Below are 19325 nucleotides of genomic sequence, written 5' to 3'. Positions count from 1 at the left end.
AAGGACGTTGCCCAGAGGACGCCCGGATGTTTTACCATCCTGTGGGAGGCTTCTCTCATGTCCCGGCATGGGAAGCTGGAGCTGACAGATGGGAGCTCACCCTACTCTCCGGATTTGAACTCCCTGATCTTTTGGTCAGCAGTCCTGCCAGCACAAGGGTTTAACCCATTTTGCCACCGGGGGTGTAATGCTATCAAAGACTTCAAAAGAATGTGATACCGTGACAGCATTACATAAGGTCCCTCCCAAGAAACCTCCAGTTTCTTCTTAGATCTTGGTTTTAAAAACAACCTTATTCTCTACAAGGACCACCAAGCACTGTGTCTTCTTATTTGCTTCTTTAAAGGAAAACTAGTTGAGATTGTTTGAGAAATGGACTATACCCACGAATGGCACACTTGACTCAGGCTTTTTGAGTTTTAAAATAAACAAGGAAAGTTTATTGATAAAAAGGTCCTGGTTTTAAAACCAAGATCTAAGAAGAAACTGGAGGTTTCTTGGGAGGGACCTTATGTAATGCTGTCACAGTATCACATTCTTTTGAAGTCTTTGACAGCATTACAGGGGGCTCCTCGTAAATGAGTTAAAACCATATGTAAACCTATGGATGCATCTGCACTGTAGAATTAATGCAGTTCAGCATCACTTTAACTGTCATGTCTCAGTGTCATGTGTTAATCTCCCCAGGATTCCACAGCATTGACCCATGCCGGTTCAAGTGCTGTCAAACTGTCAAACTTGTTTTCATTGAGCGTCTCATGGTTGCCTTTAAAGGGCTGTTAAGATGGAAGTTCTGTGGATACAGAGGGACAGCTCTCCTTAGTTTTTAGCCGTTTTCAGTCCCCAGATGTTATTGAAGGGCAACTCCTATCATTTTTTTTATTATCTGCCAAGTGGACTGGGGATAATGGGAATTGCAACCAAATAGCACTTGTGGCTCTAAGGAGTGGGACAAATTAAAGGGCATTTTAAAGTCAGGCATCATACCCTCAAGCCTTGTTTCTAAAACCAAAAACCACAATCTTGACTAAACAGAACAAACTGGAGCGTTCCAGATGTTATTGTATCACACCTTCCATCAGCTGTAATCATGATGTCTATTGATGAGAAATCCAGCATCTGGAGGTCCACATAAAATGACTTGGTGGACTACATTCAGCCCACGGGCACTGAGTTTGATTATTTGCTTTGAATTGAATTATAGATTCAGATTATTTGCTTTGAATTGAATTATATGGCAGTATAGGTTTATGTACTATAGATGCACTCCTAGTCCTGCAAGAAGAGTCTGTGGCCCCTTCTACACTGCCATATAAAATCCAGATTATTTGCTTTGAATTGAATTATATGGCAGTATAGGTTTATACAATCCAGTTCAAATAAAATAATGTGGATTATCTGTTTTGATAATTATATGGCAGGTAGAAGAGGCCTAAGAAACATAGTCTGAAAATTATATGCATTTCTTATAGTTGTGGCTATTTTGTGCTTTTTTCCTGAATGATGGTCAGAGTGGATTCATACAGTATTCCTACCAACATGAAATGTGAACATGCACAGTATCTAAGACTAAATGGCGAATAGTGAAGGGAATGCTAACCAGAAGTCTTCTTTTGTTTTCGTATTGGGAGAGACAATCTGGTTGAGAAACTGTTGCCGGAGCTTGAGAAGTTATTTTTTAAACATTATCACTGCCATGTCCATAAGATAACCCATTGCTATTCCATACTTAATGTAATACTGAATATATATATATATATATATATATATATATATAGCTAGTGTTACTCTTTGCCTTATTATTAGTTAGTGTGTGTGTGTGTGTGTGTGTGTGTGTATATATATATATATATATATATATATATATATATTGAGAGAGAGAAATTGGGGCTGGATCAACACTGGTGCAATGACGACAGGTCTGGCCAGCCAAGGCCGTGAGGGACAAGGGACACACAAATGCAGGAAAGGGGGATGCTACCACTGTATATTAAATATTTCCTTGCTACCACCAAATATTTATTAAGATTTCTTTTGCTGCCACCATTTATTAGTTCACAGGCCACCTCTTTACTAGAATGTTTAAGAAGCCACACACACTCTTCAGGTGAAATAAAACAAGAATGTTTATTTTGTTCTTGAACAGTACAGATGCGTAATGGTTTCAATAAACTGACCGGCTTTACATGTACGGAGAATGGTTCTGTTACTTGAATTCCTTAAACACACAGGAATACAAACAGGTTGTTTTGAACCTTTTGAATCCTCATTCCACACCAGCACTCTAATACTATGTTGTTGTTGTTCATTCGTTCAGTCGTCTCCGACTCTTCGTGACCTCATGGACCAGCCCACGCCAGAGCTCCCTGTCGGCTGTCACCACCCCCAGCTCCTTCAAGGTCAGTCCAGTCACTTCAAGGATGCCATCCATCCATCTTGCCCTTGGTCGGCCCCTCTTCCTTTTGCCTTCCACTTTCCCCAGCATAATTGTCTTCTCTAGGCTTTCCTGTCTCCTCATGATGTGGCCAAAGTACTTCAACTTTGTCTCTAGTATCTTTCCCTCCAGTGAGCAGTCGGGCTTTATTTCCTGGAGGATGGACTGGTTGGATCTTCTCGCAGTCCAAGGCACTCTCAGTACTTTCCTCCAACACCACAGCTCAAAAGCATCTATCTTCCTTCGCTCAGCCTTCCCGAAGGTCCAGCTCTCACATCCGTAGGTGACTACAGGGAATACCATGGCTTTGATTAGGCGGATCTTTGTTGCCAGTCTGATGTCTCTACTCTTTACTATATTATCGAGACTGGACATTGCTCTCCTCCCAAGAAGTAAGCGTCTTCTGATTTCCTGGCCACAGTCTGCATCTGCAGTAATCTTTGCACCTAGAAATACAAAGTCTGTCACGGCCTCCACGGTTTCTCCCTCTATTTTCCAGTTGTCAATCATTCTTGTTGCCATAATCTTGGTTTTTTTGACGTTTAGCTGCAACCCGGCTTTTGCGCTTTCTTCTTTCACCTTTATTAGAAGGCTCCTCAGCTCCTCCTCGCTTTCGGCCATCAGAGTGGTGTCATCTGCATATCTGAGGTTATTAATGTTTCTTCCAGCAATTTTCACCCCAGCCTTGCATTCATCCAGCCCCGCACATCGCATGATGTGTTCTGCATACAAGTTAAAAAGGTTGGGTGAGAGTATGCAGCCTTGCCGTACGCCTTTCCCAATCTTGAACCAGTCTGTTGTTCCGTGGTCAGTTCTGACTGTTGCTACTTGGTCCTTGTACAGATTCCTCAGGAGAGAGACAAGGTGGCTTGGGATGCCCATCCCACTAAGAACTTGCCACAATTTATTATGATCCACACAGTCAAAGGCTTTAGAATAGTCAATGAAGCAGAAGTAGATGTTTTTCTGAAACTCCCTGCCTTTCTCCATTATCCAGAGGATATTGGCAATCTGGTCTCTCGTTCCTCTACCTTTTCTAAACCCAGCTTGAACATCTGGCAACTCTCGCTCCATGTATTGCTGGAGTCTTCCTTGCAGGATCTAATACTATACTTGCAGGATCTAATACTTGCAGGATCTAATACTATAGAGGCCTACTATATTTCTTCTCCTTCTCCCTGAAGGCTTTAACTATTTTTCCTCAAAGAGGTATCTTTCTAACAAACAGTTCCCAAAACTTTTCCTTCCTTCCCCTTCAAATCTCCTAACCTAACCTTTAAACACCAAACTCCCAACTGACTAAACTATGGCTGCCTTAGCTCCTCCCTTTCCCTATGACTCCACCCATCTCCAGTTGCTAAGCAACTGCCTCCAATTTCACCAGCCAATCAGACCGCACTTCCAGCTATGAGGCTGACTGATCACTCCACCCCCCTACTCTCCTTAGCTTTTCCAAGCCAGGTCTATTTACTGCCTTTACACCAACCCTACAAGGTAGACTAATCCGTTACAGCCTGATATGAGAATTAATAAATAGTTCAAAGGCACTAGATCCCATCTCATCTTGGAAGCTCAGCAGGACAAGCACTTGGGTGAGAAGTGTTTTAGGCTGTATTTTAGGCCGCCCTGAGTCCCTCCTCGGGGGTGAGAAGGGCAGGGTACAAATGTATGAAATTTAGAGGAAGGAATTCAAAAACCCACCTCTAAGGGTACCTGGTCTTTAAAAAGCGCTATGAAATTAAGGTGAAATAAAACAAGAATATGTTTATATTTGTTATAAATCGATAGGCAACTTGAGGACACATCACACATGAAGGTGAATGACACAGAACTTTGAAGGAGGGGACTGTTAAGAAGTTGTATTTTGGAAGTAACTTCAAACTCATTATACAAATAAATAAATTATTGCTACCTTAGGTCCCTTCCACACTGCCCCTATATCGCAGGATCTGATCCCAGATTATTTGTTCATCTCAGGGCCCTTCCAGACAGGCCCTATAACCCAGGATCTGATCCCAGGTTTTCTGCTTTAAACTGGATTATATGAGTCCACACTGCCAGATAATCCAGTTTAAAGCGGATAATCTGGGATCAGATCCCGGGTTATAGGGCCTGTCTGGAAGGGCCCCCAGATGATAGGGAAATGGAGACTCATATAATCCACTTTAGAGCGGATAATCTGGGATCAGATCCTGGGATACAGGGCAGTGTAGAAGGGGCATTACTCTCATGGCACCCTTTTCTCCACAAAGAGATTCTTCACTGCTTTTAACTTATCACCCTCAAGCTCTGAATATCATAGACTCAACCATTTCAATCAAGGTCCTTGATTTATTCCCGCTTGTGGTACAGAGTTGACAGAATGCAAATCTGCAGGTTTTACTTTGTGGTTTCCTTTTCTTTTTTCTACTAGAACCTCAAGCGCCACCAACCAGTCAGATGGTGACTCTGATAGACAGAGAGATGCTAAGGAACAGAGCACCTCTGGGCATGTTCTCTGCCCAGGAATTTGTGGTCAATACCTGAACTGAGGCTGGATCGACACTGCAGTTTGAACTGCATTACAATGGTCAGTTCAGAAACTCATATAATGTAGTACAGTGCATTATTTGGCAGTGCTGATCCAGCCTCAGTTCATAAGATGTTTCAAATAACCACCCCAATTCCACACCTTCCAGCATAATTTTTCTGCAACCTAGGTGGTGACCAACTTTACAGGGAGTCTAATGTGTCCAGTGATAAACAAGTAAATGCCAATCTACTTTTTTTTTTTACTGTTTCTGCATAGGTTATATCAGGCCCCATTCTACACTGCCATATAATCAATTTTATGAAAACAGATAATCTGGATTTTATATGGCAGTGTAGAAGAGGCCTGTGTTAATTATACTCCCTCAGTCTCAGGCCCCTTCTACACTGCCACATAATCCAGATTATCAAAGCAGATAGTCCACATTATCTGCTTTGAACTGGGGTCCTTTCCACGCAGCTGAATAAAATCTCACATTATCTGCTTTGAACTGGGATATATGGCATGTGGACTCAGATATTCCAGTTCAAAGCAGATATTGAGTCCCGGCCCTGAGTTACTGCCCCCCCCCCCCCCAGTAGAGAAAGGCGGGGTATAAATAAGGTAAATAAATATTCCGCCTTGATATTCTGAGTTATATGGCTGTGTGGAAAGGCCCTGGATTATATAGTGTACACCAACATATGATCCAGTTCAAAGCAGATTTTATATGGCAGTGTAGAAGGGGCCTCAGAGAAAGGCCATGGCCAACCCCTTCTGAACACATTTTGAGAAGAAAAAGGGATAGGGACTCCATCCTCAACTTGAAGTAACATGAGAACAGGGGGGGAAAGTAGGATGAAGAGCATTTTCTTTACAGAAGGAAGGAATGAAGGAAGTTGCAGAGAATCTTCTTAACTTGCAACAGATGTTATATAAGAGGCAGAAAAACCTGTTTATTCTCTTTTCAAAAAGAACATTGATCATATCTGATTATTCAGGCCTCAAAAAGTACTGCTGTCAAGTTAAATGTTATTTTTGGCTTTGTTCTGCCTTTGGTTATACCTTTGTGCACACTTATGCAAAGGGAGAAAAAAGTGGAAGGGAAATGACATCAGGCGAACTATTTGACTCCAGAAGCAGAAGACAACTCCCCACTCATGCCTAATATAAAATCCCTGAGTAAGGATGCATCTACACTGTCAACATTGGTGATCACTCGTGTCCGAGTGGGATGGCCTTCCAAGCACAGTGTCTTGGTGGTGGGTCTGTAGGTGACTCTGGAGCCCACTTCTTGATCCGCATGTTCTTCTGCAGTGAGGACATTGGTTTCCAGATGGAAGAAGGTCCTGGTCAGGGTTGGCTTGATACACCTTCCTCTTGATGCATTTCTCACTTTCGCCCTCCGTTTGTGCCGCTTCCAATTCCACAGCACTTTGGTCACAGCTGACCTCCAGTTAGGGCGCTCACGGACTAGAGCTTCCCAGTTCTCAGTGTCTATGCCAGTTTTTAAGATTGGCTTTAAGCCCATCTTTAAATCTCTTTTCTTGTCCACCAACATCCCATTTTCCGTTCTTGATCTGAGAACAGAGTAACTGCTTTGGGAGATGGTAATCAGGCATTTAGACAACGTGGCCAGTCCACTGGAGTTGATGTCGTAGGAGCATCGCTTCAATGCTGGTGGTCTTTGCTTATTCTAGGACACTGACATTTGTCTGCCTGTCTTCTCAAGAGATTTGCAGGATTTTCCGGAGGTAGCGCTGATGGAATCGTTCTAGGAGTTGCATGTGACGTCTGTTGAGTGTCCACATTTTGTAGGCATATAACAGAGTTGGGAGAACAATGGCTTTATAAACAAGCTCCTTGGTCTCCCTATAGATGTCCTGATCCACAAACACTCTCTGTTTCATTTGGAAAAATGCTGCACTCGCAGAGCTCAGGTGGTGTTACATTACAGTGTCAATGTTTGACTTTTGTGGAGAGATGGTTACCAAGGTAGTGGAAATGGTCAACATTTTCTAATGTTACATCATTAAGTTGTATTTCCAGCATTGCAGAGAGACTGGCTGGTGCCTGCTGAAAGAGCACTTTTGTTTTCTAAATGTGGAAAAAACCATGCTTTCGTATGCTTCTGCAAATGTGTTTCAAGTAACTTGTAGGCCTTCTTCTGAATGAGCACAGACTCCATTATCATCAGCATATTGCAGTTCTATAACAGATGTTGTCACCTTGGTTTGGCTTTCAGTCTGCTGAAGCTAAATAACAGAATGAGTTAAATGTACACTGTAGAACAGGTATGGGCAAACTTCGGCTTTCCAGGTGTTTTGGACGTCAACTCCAACAATTCCTAACAACCAGTAGACTGTTAGGAATTGGAGTTGAAATCCAAAACAACTGGAAGACCAAAGTTTGCCCATGCCTTCTGTAGAATGGGTGTAGTTTGACACCACTTTAACTGCATTGGCTCCATGTTATGGAATCCTGGGAGTTGTAGTTTGGTCAGGCACATTTTTGGCAGGGAAGGGTACAGAACTTCTTAAATTGCAACTCCCATTTTTCCATGGCATTCAGCCAGGGCACTTAGGACAGCAAAAAAGGTTTTCCCCTGACATTAAGTCCAGTCGTGTCCGACTCTGGGGTGTGGTGCTCATCTCCATTTCGAAGCCGAAGAGGCGGCGTTGTCCGTAGACACCTCCAAGGTCATGTGGCCGGCATGACTGCATGGAGCGCCGTTACCTTCCCGCCAGAGAGGTACCTATTGATCTACTCACATTTGCATGTTTTGAAACGGCTAGGTTGGCAGAAGCTGGGGCTAACAGCGGGAGCTCATGCCGCTCCCTGGATTCGAACCTACGACCTTTCGGTAAGTAAGTTCAACAACTCAGTGGTTTAACCCATTGGGTGCCTCCGGCGTGCAGCTGTACAAACAAGCCCCTCCCACTCCGGCACGCCCACCCCTCAAAGCCCCTCCCACTCGGCCGCCGCGTGCCTCTCCGCCTGGCTCGTCGGGCAGCGGGCGATACATAGAGTGGGCGGGGGTGAGCGAGTCGCGTCTTTCTCCAGGTGGCTAGAGTGGTCCGCCTCGCGCGCCCTCCTTCAGTCTTCCCCATCCCCGCCTCTGTGAGGGCACAGAGACAGAGAGAGAGAGAGACGGGCATCCGGGTTGGAGCTGGCGTGTTTCCGGTGGTGGCTGTGAGGGAGAAAGAAAGGGGTGGGGGAGCGAGCGGCGGAGCGGCGGATTCCCCCACCCGCAGCCGGGCCCCGCGGGAGGTAGGCCGGAGCCGAGGCGGGGCGGGGGCCTGCCGCGGGGAGCGGGAGAGCGGGGAAAGGCCACGGGGCGGGGGGTGGTTTGGAGGCACAGCGCCTGAGGGCCGCCGCCGGTCGCGCCTTAGACGCCCTTGTTGCCAGGGAGGCCCGCTGGGCAATCGGGGCTGTTCGACGCCCCCTGTGCGGCCATGGCTCCTGGGATGTGTAGTGTGGTGAGGCACCGGCCTCCTTGGGCAGCAAAGGCTCAAGGCCTGGCCGAATAGCAGCTCCCAGGCTTCCACAGCAATTGAGGCATGGCAATTAAAGTGAGATCAAACTGCATCAATTCTGCAGTGTAGACGCGCCCACAGTGGGGCTTCCTCTTCCAAGGCTTGACAAGCACTTCCAGGCAGTTCTGGCCTCCGCAGTGTATGAGAAACTACCATGAGCAGAAGGTATGTCTAAGGCAGGCATAGGCAAACTTGGCCCCTCCAGGTGTTTTGGACTTCCGGCTGTTAGGAATTGTGGGAGTTGGCGCCCAAAACACCTGGAGGGCCCAAGTTTGCCTATGCCTGGTCTAAATAGAAACAGTGAGGACATGTTTGTTGAAAAACGGCAAACTGACCATGAATGTGAGGAATATCTAAGGGGAAACTCAATGGGAATAATAATAATAATAAGAAGCATTATTTTTATTACTTGGGTTGTTGTAGTTTTTTTTTTTTCGGGCTATATGGCCATGTTATAGAGGCATTCTCTCCTGACGTTTTGCCTGCATCTGTGGCAAGCATCAAGGTAGTGAGGTGACTAGGTGAGGTCACTACCTCTGAGGATGCTTGCCATAGATGCAGGCGAAACGTCAGGAGAGAATGCCTCTATAACATGGCCATATAGCCCGAAAAAACCTACAACAACCCAGTGATTCTGGCCATGAAAACCTTTGACAATACATTTTTATTTTTTACTAGCTGTCCCCTGCCACGCATTGCTGTGGCCCAGTCTGTTGATCTGGACAATAAAGTAATGAGAAAGTGTTGGTTTCTATTATATGTAATTTCTTTATGCTTGTGGGTAAAGAGTATTTCTTGCTTTTTCTTTGTCAGTGTTTATGTGGAGAGTGTCTGGTTTGCCTCCATGCAACATATCATTGTCCTTCTTTAAGGGTCTCTTTCAAATCTATGATACTATATCTCTCTCTGTGTGAATCATATCTATCTATATCTATCTATGGCTGGATGGCTCCTTGTCAGGAGGACTTTGATTACGTTTTCTTGCCCTGATGAAGGTAGTTGTATTGCATGACCTTAAGTATTTTCTGTTGGTCATGGGGGTTCTGTGTGTGAAGTTTGCCCCCGATTCTGTCCTTTGTGGGGTTCAGGATGCTCTTTGATTGTAGGTGAACTGTAAATCCCAGTGACTACAACTCCCAAATGTCAAGGTCTATTCCCCCAAACTCCCATCTGTGTTCATATTTGGGCATATTGAGTGCTTGTGCCAAGTTTGGTCCAGATCCATCATTGTTTGAGTCCACAGTGCTCTCTGGATATAGGTGAACTACAACTCCCAAATTCAAGGTCCATGCTCACCAAACACTTCTAGTATTTTCTGTTGGTCATGGGAGTTCTGTGTGCCAAGTTTGGTTCAATTCCATCGTTAATGGAGTTCAGAATGCTCTTTGATTGTAAGTGAAATATAAATCCCAGCAACTACAACTCCCAAATGACAAAATCATAATTTTTTGAGTGATGGTCACTCCTTGTGTTGTGAGACGTTTTGTTGCCAAATTTGGTGTGATTTTGTTCATTGGTTCTTTTGTTTTTAAGGTAATCATTATGCACAAAGCATTTATATATATATAGATTTGCTTTGAAGTCCAAAACACCTGGAGGGCCCAAGTTTTGCCCATGCCTAGTCTAAAGAGAAACTGTTTGTTGAAAAACGGCAAACTGACCACGAATATGAGGAATATCTAAGAGGAAATCCAATAATAATAATAATAATAAGCATCATTTATCTTTATTTATTTCAAGTATTTATACCCCTGTCCTTCTCACCCCTGGAGGGAGACTCAGGGCGGCTTATAACAGCCAACCATTAGATGCCAAACAAATACATTAAAATACACAGTTACAATGAAAACAGCAATTAAAAACAATTATAAACATTCAATTTAAAACAGTCCGCCAGTTCAGAATCATAGTCCAAGGTCAGTCTATTGCCGGTCACGTCAAACATTCTCTTCCTAGTTGCTACATTTACTGCTCAAATGCTTGAACCCACAGCCAGGTTTTAATATTATTATTTTTTACAAAAGGCCAAGACAGAGGGCACAGACCTAATTTCATTGGGGAGGGAGTTCCACAGCCAAGGATCCACCACGGAGAAAGTCCTGTCTCCCATACCCACCAGTCTCACCTATGAAGGTTGTAGGACCGAGAGCAGGGCCTCCCCAGATGATCTTAATGTTCTATCCTGCCCCCTCTCCCCAAAGGGACTGGACAACTTACAGAAAAACAAACGAATGCATTATATAATGAATAATAATAATAAGCTTTATTTATATTCCGCCCCTCTTCCTAAAGGACCTCAGCAACTTACAGACAGTGATCAAATATCAATTAATAAAACAAAATAGCACAATAGTGTAAACATAAATAACAGTTTTAAAAACTGTTTAACCCTCTAAAAACAGTATATATAGAAATGGTGTTTAACACCAGCCAATAAGTGTGTTGAAAGATAGTTCCGGTTTATTGGCTCTTTGAGCAACAAGGATGGAGACTGGATGATGTCATTGTATTGCCAGAAACTTTAGCACGATTTACCAATAATGTAAATGTACCAGACCTTTTGGGAAACCTTTAATGATACAGTGCACACAAACACACACACACACACACCCTTTATCCACAGCGGAAACTCCCAGACTTTGCATGGATATGCAGAGTCATGGATAATAGCACCCAATTGAAATGAAGGACTAAATTATTCCTCAGGAAGACCATAAAGCCATGCTGGAGGATCTAGAACAGGCATGGACAAACTTTTTCCTTCCAGGTGTTTTGGACTCCGACTCCCACTATTCCTAACAGCCGGTAGGTTTGCCCATGCCTGATCCAGAAGATGCCTAGAGAAAGACACAAGGGATTTTTTAGGAGGTGGATCATTAAAACAAAGGATTCCAGTTCCCCGGATACTGTACTGCTGACTAGCTGGGCATCTGAAAAATATTTTTGCAACATTTATGTGCCAATAATTTCATTTATATAGGTTCAGTACACTTTATCTGAAATACTTAGGATCAGAAATGATTTGGATTTAAAAATTTGAATACCTATTTACAAATGTGTTTACAATAAGATATCTTGCAGATAGGGTGCGTGTCTAAATATAAAATTTATTTGCATTTTCTTTGCACTGTACTGTATATATAAGATGTTTTAAAATGATGGACCCAGTTTCAAAGCAGTATATTTCTTGCTTCAACATGTTACAATTACACAAAAGGTTACAAACAATTTAATGAGTTATAATGTTTTACTAACCACTTTGAGACCGAAACAAATCTAAAAAAAGAACTCCACACATGGAGGCTCTCTTATTAGGCCTTACGTTGCATGACTTGTGAATGACTGAGGCCAGAGGCTGTTTGTGCACTGGGAGAAGCAGCTGTAATCATTGGAAACCATGCCCCGCTCTTTCAAATTGTAAGAGTTGAATTGATGAGAGGTTAATTGTTGCAGAGATATAGCAATTTCAAATTGGGTCCAACTTTTGAAACACCCTGTACATAGGCTGAATGGATTATTATTATTATTTACACCCTGCGTTATCTCCGCAAAGGAGATAAACATTTTTATTAATAATTTTGTGCTTTAAATTGAGTTTGTATACATTGAACCCTCAGAAAACAAGGGTGTCACTATCACAGCCCCCTCTGTGGTCAATTTTGAATTTTGCATTTCTAGATATGAGATGCTGTATACACTCGTGTTGTCATAGTTGATATTTTCTAATGAAAATAAAACTGTTTTAAAATTTGATGGAGGGAAATTTACCAGGAAAGTTTGGAAACTGGCCTTAACAATCTAGTAAGTTAAAAATAGGTCTTAATAGGAAGCAGGGGTTGAAAGAAACCTATGAGATAAATATTTTTTACTTTTTTGGAAAGTAGCTTCGGAGTGTGAACAGAGGTTGAAGAGAGACTCTTATGTTTTATGTGCCTCTAGAGACATGGATTCCATGATCTCCTTTGTATTGCAGAAATTGAGGACAGAAGCAGCAGCATCATGAATGAGATGCACTTGCAATGTTTTTCTCTAGATCAGAGCTTTTAAAACTTTCCATTTATGACCCTTTCTCCTTTTTACCCATGAAATGTTTATATGACCAAAAGTATATAGGTATATTCAACTGGTATAAAAATCAAACATTTACTGAAAATAAACCAGCATTTACAAGGCTTGCTAAACAGGCTGATTTTTCTTTTTGTGGAGTACAGCTGAAGCATTTTTTGCAGAGTTGACTATAAACACTGCATGTTGTTGCTGTTAACTTGTTAGGGTTGGGTAAATAACCCTAACACATGGCTGAAGAGAGTTGGACTAGATGGCCCTGGGGTCTTCCATTGAAATACTGTAAAGATTTATGTTGGTTAACATTGTTCTTCATTTTAAATACTCTATTGTTCTTTCATCCTTTTTTTTTTTTTGCACTGTTGGAATGAATGAGTTCACGCACTCTCCATCAATCTGCCACTGACCTGGCCCATGTCTGATATATACATATACATTCTCTCTCTCTCTCTCTCTCTCTCTCTCTCATACACACACATACACATAATGTAATATATAAACAATTATTGGGGCTCCATAATAAACTTTTGCTTCATAAAGGGCTCCATGGCTGAAAAAGGTTGAGAACCTGTGCTCTAAAATACTGCTATGACAGTTTTCTTTCTCTGAATTAGTTGATAATGTGGATGGGAAGGGAAGAAACAATGTCAATAGACGGTTGATTTTAATGTGTGACATAATTGCTGTTGATCCCATAACAATGTGGCACAGGTAGTTCTGTTTAAGAAGGCATTTGTGATAGAAATCTGGAGTGATGGCAGGCAGGATCGCATAAACTCTGCTTATTGGAATGGAACAGGACATCCTGATGAATAATCTTGTGGCAAGACTGCCTGAGGCTGGGAGAGAGAATCTTGTAGCTGGTGGCTCGAAGAATTTCTCTGTTACTTTAGGCAGCTGTTTTTACTGAGGTGTAAGGGCACTGATGACTACAGGAGAGATAATCTTGTTTGTGGTGTAAAGCAGGTTTTTTCTGCCTTAATTCGACTGTAGTTGTCAATAGCACAGAATAACTAAGCTATTTCAAGCCTCACTATTTTAACCTAAGCTAAAGAATCTGGATGTGGAAGTGGGACTCTTTCACACTGTTGCATGTCCTGTTGTTCCCCTGTAGTCATACTTACAGAATCCGTAAGTATGGAAAGCAGTGAAGCAAAATTGCCATTTGGTCTATAATCTTAAATGCACTTGCTAGGGATAAGCCTTATAGCATGTGGTGGGGCGTGCTTTTGAGTAAACATGCTTATAATTGTGTTGTTTGAATAAATAGTTTCTGTTCACTTTTTATTCGATCCCTTAACAATATAATTACACTAAGCTATTTTGTTAAAGCTGTTCAAGATCCAATAATATAACAGTCAGTGGATTGCTAAAGCAATTTTTGCATGATATGGTTTCAAAGTACAATATATGACTTCTGCTTATTGTTGTATTAGTAGTTAAGATTTGAGGTTAAGATGCCATTTTTAACTTATTCCATAATTTTACAGTGTGTTTGGATTTGCAGTTTCCTGTTAGAATTTCATAGCTGTTATCTGAGATTACAGAAGAAATATAATACAGAAGAGCTGTATTTTGGATGCTAAATGTTAAAGCAAAAGGGTGCACCTTTCACCAGTTCAGGTCATCCAATGCCCAGTTTATCTTCTAATCCTTACAGCATAACTGAGCATTAACTTGGAATTTTGATTTTTTTTGCCTTAAAATGAAATGGTGGTGCTCTTTTAGAGAGAATAGCAAGCAGCAGCTTTTATAACTTGGACTTTTTAGTCATTCTTAATTCGGGGCACACTCTATTTAGCAAAAAGGCTTTATTAAATTAAGAGTCAAGTAACACAAGTTGAATAATCTTATGGGACAATTTATAGTTTAGCTACAACTCCCATAATCCCTGATTGTTACAACTTTAAGATACTAAGGCATCTTAAAGTTGAAGCTGAACATTTTGGGACTTGTGTTTGGTCGCTCTGGTGCTAACTAATTTGCTATGTCCCCAGAAAATATGACTTAACAGATGGAACATGAATTTTATTTAATATTCTGTGGTCAGGCTAAATGTAAGGGTAATGTTTTTACTATAAACTATTATGCAAGGGAAAACCTCAATACCAGAGGAGGCCATTGAGAAATCATTTTTTGAACAAACCAACATAACATTAATATGTTATAAACAATTTGCACAGCCCAAGGGCATGGAAATGAACCATATTTAATAAAGTATTTCACTGCCTTTTAAGTCTGTGTATAGAATAAATTGCTAGTACAAAACAGAGATGGAAACATAACTTAGGTTTGCAAGCTATGTCTGCATGGCTGATATTAAGTTGAATAATTACGGTATTATTTTGTTAGTGTGTAAATATTTAATATGCTTCCCTGTGGTTGTTAAAGATAGAATATAGAGTATCTACAAGTCTTGACATGTTTTGATCACACTGTCAAATTTTATATCAACACTGATATTAACTCCTTTTATTTATTCCTATTGCCACAGGTCTGGTTGCAGAGAATGATGATGATTTAGTCTGAATGGGGAAGAGAGGAATGAAGATGGACTACGGTGGCAGACTCTTTCAGAGTAGCAACCCAAGGTCAAAATTGTCTTGTTGCTGTTCAAGAAATAATTCTATAATAGAAAAGGTAAATCAGCTTTGTTTATTCTATTGCAAGATTCAAAGTACCACTAATTTTTTCTGAAAATAACTCTGGCTTAGGTCTGCAATTCACAAATGTCTGTTTGGTGTTTAAATATTTGAAAGGCTGTCATAAGGAAGAGAGAGCATGCTTGTTTTCTCCTGCCTTGGAGACTAGGACTTAGAGCAATGGGTTCAAATTACAGGAAAGGAGATTCCACCTGAAGAATTCGGAAGAACTTACTGACTGTGAGAGATATTCAGTAGTGAAACTCTCTTCCTTGGAAGATTTAAAACAGAGCCTGGATGGTCACCTGTCAGGGGTGTTTTGATTGTGCTTTTCCTGCATGGCAGGAAGTTGGACTAGATGGCCCATGTGGTCTCTTCCAACTCCTCTGTGATCAAATGGATGGATTGATAGGTCCTGTTTGTGGCATGTATGAAATGTAAAAATTGGTGTATTAAAGAAAATTGGGTTTTCTTGCACTGTATTTGATGTCCTGTTTCTGTTTTGGTATTTGTGTACATCAAAACTTTCTAAAATTGAAAGCTCAGGAAATACTGAATGGAGTAAGGTATTTTGAGAATCTACATTCTAGTTACATTCACTTGTTGGCTACCAAGCAGCACTGGTTTTTCTGCATTGCATATTTTTGAGACATGCAGATAAGACCCTACTCAAAGCAGAAGATTGCAAAGATCTGGAAGAATGATTGATAAATGTTAAGAAAGAAGGAATATTAAAAAGGGGAAATAATGGCCACAAAAATCTGCATAACTTTAAAAGTAATGATGATGAAGACATTAAGATATCGTAGTTAACAGGTTTTCTGTACCTCGGTTTGTTCATCAATCAGCATGGGAACTGTAGTTCAGAAAGCAGGGATTAGATTTGGAAGGACAGGCATGAAAGAACTGCTCAAGATATTCAGTTGTAAAGATTCATAATTGAATACTAAAGACATGGTTCATCCGCACCATATTTTTGAGCACAGATATGATATAATGAAGAATGTCGACAAGTAGAAAAGTGAACTACTTTGAAATATGCTGCTGGTGAAAAGATGTATGAAATGCTTTCAGAATTGGTACAGCCAAGTTTACTGCATAATGTTTCTTCCTACCTGTGGCCATCTAATACAGAATTAGAAGACTCTGTAGACTCTTGCCATCATATCTTCCCTGTGGAACTAATTGGATGGTTGAAATTGGTAAACCCATAATTTTTGCCAACATTATCACATCTCCAGGCCTCATAGGTGCCAACATTTTCACTGCCTGCCTCAGCTTGACTTCCCTTTCTTCAAACAGGGTCAGGGATAGTAAAGTGCTTAAGGGGACTTGAAGCAACCTACAACAAATTGAAAAATGTATTGGTAAACATCTATGTTTACCAATAAACCCCCCTGTTTAAACAGCTCCACTGGCTGCCGATAAGTTTTCGGTGCCAATTCAAGGTACAGGTTATCACCTATAAAGCTCTAAACGGTTCAGGACCTGCCTATCTACGTGACTGCCTTCTCCCCTACGAGCCCAGACGGTCCTTAAGATCTTCTGGGGACGCCCTTCTTTCGCTCCTGCCCCCATCTCAGGCGCGGTTGGTGGGGACGAGGGAGAGGGCATTCTTGGTGGTGGCCCTCCGTTTTTGGAATTCCCTCCCTAGGGAGATTAGGCAGGCACCTTCCCTAGCCACATTTCGTAAGGAATTAAAGACGTGGATGTTCCGTTGTGCCTTCAACTGATGACCCCTATGACAAATGATTGTACCATGATCTTTTTTCACCATTTAACCTGAATTCCTATATTACATCATTATTCATATATGTAAGTTAAATTGAGAAGATCCTAATCCTGTTTAATTGCTCTGTTTCCATGATATCTCCTGTGCCATTTATGTTCTTATCCACCTTATTGAACTATTTACCCTTTAATCAATTCATATGTTGGCCTCCTTCCCCCTCCAAAATCGGTTTGCTGTTGCTTGATACTTGTTTATTACTGTTATGCTGTTTGTGCTATTTTAATTTGTAATTTGCTGTTGCCTTGCTTTTAATCTGTATGTTGCCTGGGCTTGGCCCCATGTAAGCCGCCCCGAGTCCCCTTGGGGAGATGGAGGCGGGGTAGAAAAATAAAGTTGTTGTTGTTCTTGTTCTTCTTCTTCTTGTTGTTGTTGTTCTTCTTCTTTATACAAAAATTAAAACAAGATTAATCAGTCAAAAAATTAAAACATATATAATTTAGGATGATCTTATACACAACCTTTATTGTTGTCAAGATACAGTACAATAGTTTGCTTGAATATAGTTAATGCCTATCTAAACAGAAGAGTCGTTATTGTCTGGGAAAAGAAAGCAGGAATAATGCCAATTTAGCTTCTCTGGGAAGGGAATTCCAGAATAGGAGGGCAGACACTGAAAAGGCCCTCTCACATTCCCTTCAGAAACTGGTGGGACAAAGAAACAAACCTCCCCAGTAGGTTTCAAAGTATGGGCTATTTTGTAAGGAAGAAACAATCCCTCAGATAACCTGTCCTGACCTATATAGAGCTTTATAAGTCAAAAACAGCATTTTGAATAGTACCTGGAAATGGACAGGCATATAAATAAGAACAGATGGTTGGGGAATGCTTATGTCTAATGTCTATATGTTTATATATATAATATTTAAAGAACCTCAAGCAGAGAGGCTTGCAGTGATGAACTACCTTTTCTGTTAGAGGCTCGTTTGCCTTCCAGCTTCTGAAGTCTTCAACTTGGGTGTCATAATTAGTTTAGAAGCATGATGTTTTAGAAAACAAAGCTTTTTCTTCAGCAATAATCTTCTTGTCACTGTGTAAATAATATTTTGATTGCTGAAATACTAAAATGAATTCTCATTTGTTCAGAAAATGACCTCCTGGTTTTTGCTTTCAATAACAATATTTTTCTTGAGAGAGAGAAATAACCTGTTTTTACAACGTGCATTTAAGATGAGCTAAAGCTTTCATGAGTAAACATGTAATCAACATTCCCCACTTAGTTTTGCTGGATTAATTCTGTTTCAAATAGAATGCAAATTAAGACTCAGGCTTCACTTTTAGTATGGAGGAAGTAGATAATAAGTAATGAAAAATGTTCGCTGTCAACAATGAACCTGAGACTAGTTCATGTTTGGAAGAGATTTTCTGCTTAGAGAGCATTTATTTTTGTAGAATAAACTATTATTCTGCTCTGTTGTTGCTTGGGAAGCAATTAGCCACAAGATTGGTCATCTAGCAGTTCTAATCTTTTAAGGTGATTTCTATTTGTGTTAAATCTAGACCATCAATTAAGATTATACTATTTAAATTAGTTTATTTTCAGGGGTGAATATACCTTTCTGTGATCTTATTTTGAAATGATTTTTAATATTGACCACGTTTAAACTAAGTGTTGTTATTGCATTCCAGACATGATATTGTGGACTGGACCTACTGAATGATGAATGCTTGTCTGCTTGGGAATAAATCATACTGTTACTTTATAAAAGATAATGTTTGAATACATAAATAATGTTGTCTATGTTTTGGAGGTGCAGCTACACTGTAAAATTAATTCAGTTTGACGTCACTTTATCTGGCATGGGTCCATGCTATGGCATCATGGGAGTTGTAGTTTTACAAGGTCTTTAGTCTTTTGTGCAAGAGATTGCTGGCGCCTCACTAAAGTACAGATCACAGGACTCCACAGCATTGAGTCAGTTTATCAAAGTATGAGGAAAGCATTGTTATACAGTGGACAATGTATATATGGAATAAGAATTGCTCATGTCCAGCGTATTCGTTGAATTGCTGTTTTATTCTGCATCTTGTTCTACTGATTTGTTCTCAAGTTGAACAAGGTCATCTCTTCCTAGCACTTCAGAGTATGAATGTTGGTCTGTAGTATAGTGATGTGAAGAATAAATGTATGTTCTCAGGTAGTTGAAGATCTGTGGCAGGCTGTTTTCTAATATTAACTGGTTGTAGCCTCCTCCTAGAAGGCACTATATCCCATCTGAACTTGAGTGGCTGGGAGACAATTAACCAATGCCGACTATTGAAGTTCAAAGCGCCTGGAGTATCAGGGTTTGGGAATCATGGGTTTGGCATGTATTCATGGATGCCAGCACCTTCCTATTTGTAGAGGTCT

The 19325-nt window shown here is 40.9% G+C and overlaps 1 protein-coding gene across 3 annotated transcripts in view; it reads left to right on the top strand.

Annotated features, from left to right (window-relative positions):
- The first annotated feature begins 7920 nt into the window (after positions 1-7920).
- The window catches only part of RNF41 (ring finger protein 41), a 30570-nt gene continuing 19165 nt past the window's right edge, over positions 7921-19325 (top strand). For all 3 annotated transcript variants that reach the window (XM_067463903.1, XM_060764096.2, XM_060764095.2), the window contains exons 1-2: positions 7921-8213; positions 15039-15184. The gene's annotated coding sequence lies outside the window, so the exon portion shown is untranslated. The remainder of the gene's footprint in view (positions 8214-15038; positions 15185-19325) is intronic.

Source organism: Anolis sagrei, chromosome 2, assembly GCF_037176765.1.
Source record: "Anolis sagrei isolate rAnoSag1 chromosome 2, rAnoSag1.mat, whole genome shotgun sequence".
Classification (NCBI taxonomy): Eukaryota; Metazoa; Chordata; class Lepidosauria; order Squamata; family Dactyloidae; genus Anolis; species Anolis sagrei.
Note: the sequence above shows the minus strand (reverse complement) of the source record. Positions and strands in the feature narration are given on the sequence as shown.